The following is a 12,053-nucleotide window of genomic DNA, read 5'->3' on the forward strand; positions in this document are numbered from 1 at the left end:
GGGCACCATACCTAGCCCCTTTTGCATTATGTTGATCAGGCTTATCGGCCTATAGTTTATGGGGTCTTCCCTGGCATCCTTTTTGTAGATCAGGACCACCTTTGCGCCTTTCCAGAATTCTTGGACTGGGCACCCTAAGACTATAGCAGTGATCCGTGGCTGGATGTACCGTGACCAACCTCTGGGGTCAGCGAGAAATAAGTCTCCTGGGAGGCCGTCTGGTCCAGGGGCTTTTGGTAGGACTATCTTCTTAATTGCTGCTTCTATTTTGACCAGAGAGAAGGGTTCGCTAGCATTCCCTACTGGAGGGATGTCTATCGGGCCTCCAGACATCCTTCCTCTGTAGCGGAATACATTTTCCAAAATGCTCATTCCAGTCTTGGCTTATGATGTGATTGGAAGGAGTGCCTGATTCCCTGCTGTTGCCCCGGCTCACTAATGTCAAAAATTGGTACGTGTTTTTTCCAAGGCTGGCATTCTTCAGTTCCTGCCAGTGCGATTCGTGCCACTCGATTTTTGCTTTGCACAGGGCAGCACTATATTCCTTCCTAGCCGTGTTGACCAAGGGTCAGTTCTTGCTTCTGATTGCAGGGCGAGGGCCTGCGTTTTGAGCCTGCAGTCACTGGTGTACCATAGATGGTGGTATTTTTGAGGGACACACGGGTTTCTATGCTTGCTAGGTGCTTGAAAGTAAGAGCTTCGATGTTCTATTGTGTGTGAGTGGATGATAGGGACTGCGACCCACTCACCTGTATCCGCGAGTGCGGCCGGAGCTCTAATGTGTTTGTTGGCAGGACCTCCTGGATGCCCGCTATTGTGGTATCTTGCAAGGAAACCTTCTGCCACTTCAAGTACCTTTTGCAGTTCGAGGTGGTAGAGTTTGAGGCCCAAATGGTCTGAGGGTGAGATGGTAAATCCCACGGGATCTTCATAGTCATACATAGCAGGTTGTGATAACGGTCAGTCGTTTTGTCCCAAAGTTGTACATCAATTAGGATGTAGTCAATGCGTGAGGGGCAGCTGACTTTATTAAAAGTATTTGCCCCCTGGATGTCTGAAGGAGTTCTACCATTGGCTGCCCTTAGGCCGAACTCCATGTTGAGCGCATTAAGTTGGATTGCTAAGTGGGTCCATCTTTTCACAGGGCTCATATTAAGTGAAGGGACAGCCCATTTACTATCATCTCCCTCAAGCCCCAGCGTGTCCTCTGAGCTCAAAGGCTCAAAGGTACAATTGAAGTCGCCTGCAACCAGAATTCTTGCGTGGTGCGAGCAGCTAGTTGGAAGCTTGTTCTAATAACGTGACAGTGGGCGACGGGTCGCCCCCCTAGTCCCTCTGATATCAACATTGAACAAGTCTAAAGTGTCTCCTTCCCTAGGGCCCTTGATGGTAAGTCTCAGGATATCGCTACTCAGGATTGGCTGCATGATGATTCAGCAGCCCAGAGCAATATCCACCCAAATATTCATTCCCCCTGAGGGACGCCCTCTCCCCACGGTGGTAGTTGGAGAACAGAAGCAAACATGTCCTCACGTATCACTGAGCGGCTACCCCTGATGCAGCGAATCCAGTGTATGACTTTGATTGTTAGAGAGTCATCACTTTCATAGGCATTCTTTGGGCCCGAGCTGAGGGACGTTCAACATGAAAATGTTTGGGCCATGCGGCGGGGGGGGGGGTGCATGGATAATAGGTCTGCTGGAAAGGTTTCGCTGGAGGGTGTGTTCTCAATAATGTGCTGGTGGAGCGAGCATGGTTACAACGATCTTTAGGTATATAGGCCTTTGGATTGCAAGGGTCTGTAGATGTGTTGGCCTTTGACTTGTGATGGTGTCGACTTTGAAAGCTTGGGAGATGGAATCTGAGGGAGGTTTTAGGGGTACAGTGACGACACCACTTGGTGTGGCCCTTCCGGTGGGAGGCATCTTGGTTGCCTAATAGTTTTTTTGATCATGTTGGGTTAATTGATTCGCATACTGATGTCCGAGTGGAGCAATAAGGTTTCGACCAGTGCGGTGAGATCTTTGATCCTGTGTCTCGTGGTTGGTATCTCAGACCCAAGGGTGTTCATAAGCTGAGTGATGTCATGTGGTGCAGGGGTTTGCTCTTCATTACCTTCTGTTTGGAGTGTGCTTGGTGGCTGGGGTACTTAATCTAAGACGGTGTCATGTGTCACTGCCAGTGGTGCAAATCTATTTGAAAAGGGAACGAGGGGACCAATACTGGTGGAGGGTTCTGGGGGATTAGTATCCTCCGCCCGTCCTTTTGCGTGTGCCGCTAGTGTGGTGTTACTATGGTCGCGATTTCCCTTTCAAAGGTGCTTGTGGAACATTAGGTTAGCTTTGCCACTTCAGCGTGTACGTTAACAATGTCACCCCAGTGCTTGCATTACCATGGTCAGCCCAATGCATATATTAACATGGTCAGCCCAGTGTATGTAATAACGTTGTTAGTAATGTGTGTACATTAACATCGACAGCCCAGTGCATACATTAACATGATCAGCCCCCTCAGCACACACAAAGAACGTCACAATAGCCTATTTTGCTCTCAGACATCCTGGGACTTAGGCAGGGCGGCCGGATATCCGAGACAATACTGTGGGGGAAAACCCCAAACATTTCTTCCACCTCGAAGGTCGCCCCAGCTTTAAAGCTCGGACCCTCTGACCCACTCTTCAGTTCACTTCTGGGCCTCCTGATGGACTCTCAGAGGACTGCCATGCAGCCTGTGACCTGCTGCACCAAGAGGTCTGCCCTGCTGCTCGAAGCCTGCTCTGTGCCCTCAGAGGTCTGCCCTGCTGCTTGAAGTCTGCTCTGTGCCCTCTAAGACTGCCCCGGTGATTGAAGCCTGCCCTGTTCCCTCAGTGGACTGCCCTGGTGCTTGAAGCCCACCCTCTGCCCTCTGAGGTCTGCCCTGCTGCTCGAAGCTTGCCCTCTGCCATCAGAGGTCTGCCCTGCTGGATCGCTGGATCACACTGCGATACCTTCCCAGGCCACAGCTCGTCAAGCACTGTATGGATCAGACCAACATTTGTACAAACATTTCTGATCCAGCCCATGAAAAGACGCCTCTGATCTCTGATCCAACAGAGTCCCACAGCGGACAAGAGGCAGCAACAGAATGCCACTTGTAGGGCGCTCTTTCTAGGTACATGCCAGCAATGGGTGGAACTCTGGCCCACCCAGATATGCAAATTAGAAGGGCACTGTGCTCATCAGAAGGCTGTGGAAACATGGCTCTTCCAACTACTTCAAGGGAACTACCGTCATCCATGAAAGTAGTAACTGCAGTGTGGAACAGGCCAATGAGTCAAACAGACCCATACAGATCTAGTTTACACACAAAATAACTCTTTGACATAACTTTCAAACATGAGCACAGGTACGAACAGCATCAAATTCACTGCAGCACGACCAGGCCATGTGCCACAACCTCACGCACCTCAACTTCTCACAAAGGTGATCAACAACTACACGATTTTACACCCACAAGGTTTTACAACCACACGATTCTACAACCACACGAGTCTACAACCACATGGTTCAACAACCATACGGTTTGACAACCACATGATTCTACTACCACATGGTTATACACCCACGCGGTTCTACAACCACACGGTTCGACAACCACACAAATCTATAACCAAATGATTATACAACCACACGGTTCTACACCCACACAGTTCTTCAATCACACAGTTCCACAACCACACAGTTGTCCAACCACGCAGTTCTACAACCACATGATTCTACCACCACACGGTTATACATCCACACAGTTCTACAACTACACAGTTCTACACCCACACAAATCCACAACCAGACGATTATACAGTCATACGATTATACAACCACACAGTTCTAAAACCACACCATTTTATACAACCACACCATTCTACAAGCACACGATTATACAACCACGCGGTTCTACAACCACACGGTTCTACAACCACACGATTATACAACTACACAATTATACAACCACACCGTTCTACAACCACACGATTATACAACCACTTGGTTCTACAACCACACAGTTCTAAAACCACACGGTTATACAACCACACGATTATACAACCACATCGTTCTACAACCCCACAGTTCTACAACCACACAGTTCTACAACCACGCGATTCTACAACCACACAGTTCAACAGGCACACGGTTTTCCAACCACACGGTTTTGCAACCATGCGATTACATTATCTCTTGAGCACTATACAGGTGTTGTGTAAAATAAATTAATATAACATATCATAACCTAGCAAATAGAATTAAGTATCTCAGACAGTGCGGAACTCAACCAAACCCTCGCAGCTCATAAATATTACCAGTTATTCCAGGATTCTGCAGACAGCTCCTCTTACAAGGAATGTACATTTGATGGCTTTGCTAGTTCTAACTTAATAGATCACTTGTTCTGCAATCTACAAGGACCTCCTGGTAAGATCCTGATACTCCGTGCCAGCGCCAAGAGAGGGCTGCTGGGTCCAGGAAGGTGATGCAACAGGAAGGGCGGACTGGAAACACATGCTGGGCTCCCATTAAAGTGCTTTGCAGGCGTACCCTTCCTTACCCTGGCATGCCAGGCGCGTTAGGTGGTGACACGTGGTGATGCCAGGGAATGATGGTGGTGCACCTACAGGGAGAAGGAAATAAGAGATGGTGTGTAAAGGAGAGGATGCATCATGATCGATTCGAACATTTACAATATTGATTGGTGAGAGCAGAGGGAGGACTTCTGTTCTCAAATAGCAGACGAGGCTCAATGCCACGTGACACAGCTGTGTCTCCTGCCGCTGTGTTACACAGAGGAGTGTGCACCGGGGGTGTGTGGGGGCGGCTGCAGGTGGTCTCGCGGATGTGTGATATGGTGTGTGGCTGTGCAGACTGCCGCGTGAGTGTGTGTCAGTGAGAAAGATAACTTGTGCTCATGTGAGAATGGATGCATGGAAGGTTGTTTTTGAATGTGTCGACAGGAGGAGCTTGAGGGGGGGGGGGCTGGAATAAAGGCGGTTCATACTTAACTGATTATCCTTTTTGTTTTTTATTTAATACTAATATTTCTTTTGATGCATCTGGGCATGATGAAGTCCCTGCTGCATGCAGGTTATAACTCCTGTTGCAGAAACTTGTATGCAATCGTCAGTGAGCTGATGCAGCCTGTCATCCTTCCGAGGTTGAGAAAATGAACCTCTCTTCGGGTCAAAGGCATTATTAGTTAAATTTTCAGAGGGCACACTAGAACTGAGCTGGATTGGTTGAATCAGGTTTACACTTCTATATTTGATGCAGAGGTTTTCTCTGGTAACTTTTGAGATTACAGCTTACATCTCATTGTATCTAACAAGCACAAGTAAAGGCAATAGTCCATGCCTTGTCACACTGGGGCAAGCATATGTCACAGAAATACAAAGGTAAAAAAAAAAAACGTTGCTGTTACCCAAGCATGTCCGCCATATGCTTGCAATAAAAACTGTATAAACTGTATATTTCAAAAACATTCCTGAAGCATTTTTAATTTTTTTTTTTTTTACCAGCGGTGTGTTTAAACAAAAGGCTTTCAGCTGCGCCATGCATGTTATTATTATTATTTTTGAAGGAGACAATAAATAAACGCTGCCTACCCTTGCACTCAATTCACAGGACGCTCTGATTTTACAAACTCGCTTAAAGCCTTTATAAATTGAACCTTAAGAATAAATGCAGGCAAAATAAATGTTCGGTTTTTATCAGTTAATTAAAAAAAGCAGACTTTATAACTGAAGAGAAAGGAACTATTTTAAGCAGATGTCATCAATGTGCACTTAAAGTGACAGGAGCCAATAGATGACGTAGGCTAACCCCCCACCCCATGCAGTACTGTAGCGGCTGGAGGCAAAATGTGAAAGACAATTAAATTGACCAATGGATGAAGCCAGCTGACCAAAAACCTGTGTTTTTATGTATAATGTTTAGGGAAGAATAATACTTTGGCAATGAAGTGATACCTACCTCAAAGGCCAGACATAAAACCACTGCCATCACTGGTCTCTAAGGTTGCCTCCTCTGATCTTGGATTCCATCACTGTATCTCCCTGTCCCAGCGTCTGTATCTCCATGTCCCAATGCCTTTATCTCCCTGTCCCACTGTCTGTATCTCCCTGTCCCAGCGTCTGTATCTCCATGTCCTAATGCCTGTATCTCCCTGTCCCAGTGTCTGTATCTCACTGTCCCAATGCCAGTATCTCCCTGTCCCAATGCCTGTATATCCCTGTCCCAGCGTCTGTATCTCCATGTCCCAATGCCTTTATCTCCCTGTCCCACTGTCTGTATCTCCCTGTCCCAGCGTCTGTATCTCCATGTCCTAATGCCTGTATCTCCATGTCCTAATGCCTGTATCTCCCTGTCCCAGTGTCTGTATCTCACTGTCCCAATGCCTGTATATCCCTGTCTCAACGCCTGTATATCCCTGTTCCAGTGTCTGTATCTCCCTGTCCCAATGGCCGTATCTCCCACTCCCAATGCCTATATCTCCCTGTCCCAGTGTCTGTCTGTCCCTGTCTCAATGCCTGTATCTCCCTGTCCCAGTGTATGTATATCCCTGTCCCAATGCCCTTATCTCCCTGTCCCACTGTCTGTATCTCTCTGTCCCAGTGTCTGTATCTCCCTGTCCCAATGCCTGTATCTCCCTGTCCCAGTGTCTGTATCTCACTGTCCCAATGCAAGTATCTCCCTGTCCCAATGCTTGTATCTTACTGTCCCATTGTCTGTATGTCCCTTTCCCAGTGTCTGTAACTCTCTGTCCCAGTGTCTGTATCTCCCTGTCCCAATTCCTGTATCTCCCTGTCCCAATACCTGTATCTTCCTCTCCTAGTGTCTGTATCTCCCTGTGCCAGTGTCTGTATCTCTTTTTCCCAATGCCTGTACCTCCCTGTCCCAGTGTCTTTATCTCCCTGCCCCAATACCTTTATATCCCTGTCACAATTCCTGTATCTCCCTGTCCCAATACCTGTATCTTCCTCCCAGTGTCTGTATCTCTCTGTCCCAGTGTCTGTATCTCTTTGTCCCAATACCTGTACCTCCCTGTCCCAGTGTCTTCATCTCCCTGTCCCAATACCTGTATATCCCTGTCCCAATTCCTGTATCTCCCTGTCCCAATACCTGTATCTTCCTCCCAGTGTCTGTATCTCTCTGTCCCAGTGTCTGTATCTCTTTGTCCCAATGCCTGTACCTCCCTGTCCCAGTGTCTTTATCTCCCTGTCCCAATACCTGCATATCCCTGTCCAAATGCCTGTATCTCCCTGTCCCAGTGCATGTATATCCCTGTCCTAATGCCTGTATCTCCCTGTTCCAGTGTCTCTATCTCTCTGCCCCAGTGTCTGTATCTCCATGTCCCAATGCCTTTATCTCCCTGTCCCACTGTCTGTATCTCCCTGTCCCAGCGTCTGTATCTCCATGTCCCATTGCCTTTATCTCCCTGTCCCACTGTCTGTATCTCCCTGTCCCAGCGTCTGTATCTCCATGTCCTAATGCCTGTATCTCCCTGTCCCAGTGTCTGTATCTCACTGTCCCAATGCCAGTATCTCCCTGTCCCAATGCCTGTATCTCACTGCCCCATTGTCTGTGTCTCCCTGTCCCAGTGTCTGTAACTCTCTGTCCCAGTGTCTGTATCTCCCTGCCCCAATTCCTGTATCTCCCTGTCACAATACCTGTATACCCCTCTCCTAGTATCTGTATCTTCCTGTCCCAGTGTCTGTTTCTCCCTGTCCCAGTGTCTGTATCTCTTTGTCCCAATGCATGTACCGACCTGTTCCAGTGTCTTTATCTCCCTGTCCCAATACCTGTATCTCCCTGTCCCAGTGCCTGTATCTTTCTGTCCCAGTGTCTGTATCTCCCTGTCCCAATGCCTGTATCTCCGTGTCCCACTGTCTGTACCTACCTGTCCCCGTTTTTGTATCTCCCTGTCCCAATGCATGTTTCTCCCTGTCCCAGTATCTGTATCTCCCTGTCCCAATGCCTGTATATCCCTGTCTCAACGCCTGTATATCCCTGTTCCAGTGTCTGTATCTCCCTGTCCCAATGGCCGTATCTCCCACTCCCAATGCCTATATCTCCCTGTCCCAGTGTCTGTCTGTCCCTGTCTCAATGCCTGTATCTCCCTGTCCCAGTGTATGTATATCCCTGTCCCAATGCCCTTATCTCCCTGTCCCACTGTCTGTATCTCTCTGTCCCAGTGTCTGTATCTCCCTGTCCCAATGCCTGTATCTCCCTGTCCCAGTGTCTGTATCTCACTGTCCCAATGCAAGTATCTCCCTGTCCCAATGCTTGTATCTTACTGTCCCATTGTCTGTATGTCCCTTTCCCAGTGTCTGTAACTCTCTGTCCCAGTGTCTGTATCTCCCTGTCCCAATTCCTGTATCTCCCTGTCTCAATACCTGTATCTTCCTCTCCTAGTGTCTGTATCTCCCTGTGCCAGTGCCTGTATCTCTTTTTCCCAATGCCTGTACCTCCCTGTCCCAGTGTCTTTATCTCCCTGCCCCAATACCTTTATATCCCTGTCACAATTCCTGTATCTCCCTGTCCCAATACCTGTATCTTCCTCCCAGTGTCTGTATCTCTCTGTCCCAGTGTCTGTATCTCTTTTTCCCAATACCTGTACCTCCCTGTCCCAGTGTCTTCATCTCCCTGTCCCAATACCTGTATATCCCTGTCCCAATTCCTGTATCTCCCTGTCCCAATACCTGTATCTTCCTCCCAGTGTCTGTATCTCTCTGTCCCAGTGTCTGTATCTCTTTGTCCCAATGCCTGTACCTCCCTGTCCCAGTGTCTTTATCTCCCTGTCCCAATACCTGCATATCCCTGTCCAAATGCCTGTATCTCCCTGTCCCAGTGCATGTATATCCCTGTCCTAATGCCTGTATCTCCCTGTTCCAGTGTCTCTATCTCTCTGCCCCAGTGTCTGTATCTCCATGTCCCAATGCCTTTATCTCCCTGTCCCACTGTCTGTATCTCCCTGTCCCAGCGTCTGTATCTCCATGTCCTAATGCCTGTATCTCCCTGTCCCAGTGTCTGTATCTCACTGTCCCAATGCCAGTATCTCCCTGTCCCGATGCCTGTATCTCACTGTCCCATTGTCTGTGTCTCCCTGTCCCAGTGTCTGTAACTCTCTGTCCCAGTGTCTGTATCTCCCTGTCCCAATTCCTGTATCTCCCTGTCACAATACCTGTATCCCCCTCTCCTAGTGTCAGTATCTTCCTGTCCCAGTGTCTGTTTCTCCCTGTCCCAGTGTCTGTATCTCTTTGTCCCAATGCATGTACCGACCTGTTCCAGGGTCTTTATCTCCCTGTCCCAATGTCTGTATCTCCCTGTCCCAGTGTCTGTATCTCTCTGTCCCAGTGTCTGTATCTCCCTGTCCCAATGCCCGTATCTCCGTGTTCCACTGTCTGTACCTACCTGTCCCCGTTTTTGTATCTCCCTGTCCCAATGCATGTTTCTCCCTGTCCCAGTATCTGTATCTCCCTGTCCCAATGCCTTCATCTCCCTGTCCCAATGCCTGTATATCCCTGTCTCAATGCCTGTATCTCCCTGTTCCAGTGTATGTATCTCCCTGTCCCAATGGCCGTATCTCCCACTCCCAATGCCTATATCTCCCTGTCCCAGTGTCTGTCTCTATGCCTGTATCTCCCTGTCGCAGTGCATGTATATCCCTGTCCCAATGCCCTTATCTCCCTGTCCCACTGTCTGTATCTCTCTGCCCCAGTGTCTGTATCTCACTGTCCCAATGCCTGTATCTCCCTGTCCCAGTGTCTGTATCTCACTGTCCCAATGTAAGTATCTCCCTGTCCCAATGCCTGTATTTTACTGTCCCATTGTCTGTATGTCCCTGTCCCAGTGTCTGTAACTCTCTGTCCCAGTGTCTGTATCTCCCTGTCCCAATTCCTGTATCTTCCTGTCCCAATGCCTGTATCTTCCTCTCCTAGTGTCTGTATCTCCCTGTCCCAATGCCTGTATCTTCCTCTCCTAGTGTCTGTATCTCCCTGTCCCAGTGTCTGTATCTCTTTGTCCCAATGCCTGTACCTCCCTGTCCCAGTGTCTTTATCTCCCTGTCCCAATACCTTTATATCCCTGTTCCAATTCCTGTATCTCCCTGTCCCAATGCCTGTATCTTCCTCCCAGTGTCTGTATCTCTCTGTCCCAGTGTCTGTATCTCTTTGTCCCAATACCTGTACCTCCCTGTCCCAGTGTCTTCATCTCCCTGTCCCAATACCTGTATATCCCTGTCCCAATTCCCGTATCTCCCTGTCCCAATACCTGTATCTTCCTCCTAGTGTCTGTATCTCTCTGTCCCAGTGTCTGTATCTCTTTGTCCCAATATCTGTATCTCCCTGTCCCAGTGTCTTCATCTCCCTGTCCCAATACCTGTATCTTCCTCCCAGTGTCTGTATCTCTCTGTCCCAGTGTCTGTATCTCTTTGTCCCAATGCCTGTGCCTCCCTGTCCCAGTGTCTGTATCTCCCTGTCTCAATGCCTGTATCTCCCTGTCCCAATGCCTTCATCTCCCTGTCCCAATGCCTTCATCTCCCTGTCCCAATGCCTTCATCTCCCTGTCCCAATGCCTTCATCTCCCTGTCCCAATGCCTTGATCTCCCTATCCCGGTGTCTGTATCTCCCTGTCCCAGTGTCTGTATCTCCCTGTCCAGTGTCTGTATCTCCCTGTCCCAGTGTCTGATTCTCTCTGTCTCAATGCCTGTATCTCTCTGTCCCAGTGTCTGTATCTCTCTGTCCCAATGCCTGTGCCTCCCTGTCCCAGTGTCTGTATCTCCCTGTCTCAATGCCTGTATCTCCCTGTCCCAATGCCTTCATCTCCCTGTCCCAATGCCTTCATCTCCCTGTCCCAATGCCTTCATCTCCCTGTCCCAATGCCTTCACCTCCCTGTCCCAATGCCTTCATCTCCCTGTCCCAATGCCTTCATCTCCCTGTCCTAATGCCTGTATCTCCCTGTCTCAGTGTCTGTATCTCCCTGTCCAGTGTCTGTATCTCTCTGTCCCAGTGTCTGTATCTCTGTGTCCCAGTGTCTGATTCTCTCTGTACAGTGCCAGTGTCTGTTTCTTGAGGTGAATTATTTACTAAGTCCCTGTTGCCAGGTGTAAAAATGGCAAAAAACGAAGTAATACTGTCAAAATATGTGACGCGTTATGCTGCATTATTTGGCCTTTGACTCCGCACAATTTTCTCATCCCAGCTGCATCCGTCGGTCCTTCTCTGCCACATACGTCGTCCAGGGTCCTGGGTTTGTGCTGCAGATGCAGGTGGAACCAAAGCTCCGTTCACGTTCATTGTACAGTCTCTGCCGCCCTCTCGTGTCTATTAGGGGTACTGCGCGCAGGTGTATTCTCCCCTCCATGGACAGTGGCAGCAGATGGGAGAGAGAGGTGTCCTTGGCTGTGCCCAGCTCAAGACCTCAGAGCCAGGAGACGCCTCTCTGCAGCGCACATCTTATTTCTGATCCTCTATGTGCGGAGGAATCATTGAGATGAGAGGAACTAAGGCTATCCGGAACAAGCATTTGCAAAGCCAATAGGTTTACCCTTGGCTGCTAGTCTTTTGGCTCAGTTAATAAATCAATCAATACATTCAATACATTTATTTCAGATAGAAATCCACAAAATATATAAAAGGCTGAAATTTTAAAAAACGACAGGTTCAACAATAACACATCATAATACAAAATGTAGCTGTGTACAAAAATCCAAATAAACAACAATGCTACCATTGCAGCGTTGTGATTGGCTTAGGGGAGGGGAGGGAGGCTGCCTGCTCCCTGTTCCAGCCGGAGGCAGGAGAGCAGGAAAGCAGCAGAAAAACGAGGGACCCGGCCAGGAGGAGAGGCAGCACGGGACCCGGTAAGGTAGGTATTTTTTATTTTTAAATTTCCCCGCTTACCCCAGCGTGAACTCCCATGCGACCCCCCAACCCGCAAGTCATGCCAGACGCTACTGCCAGCTACTTGTCCCTGAGATTCTGACACAGCAAGCGGAAGCGGAAACAGTGAGGCTCGGCTCTCCC

The sequence above is a fragment of the Lissotriton vulgaris genome, chromosome 11, assembly GCF_964263255.1.
Source record: "Lissotriton vulgaris chromosome 11, aLisVul1.2, whole genome shotgun sequence".
Lineage (NCBI taxonomy): Eukaryota > Metazoa > Chordata > Amphibia > Caudata > Salamandridae > Lissotriton > Lissotriton vulgaris.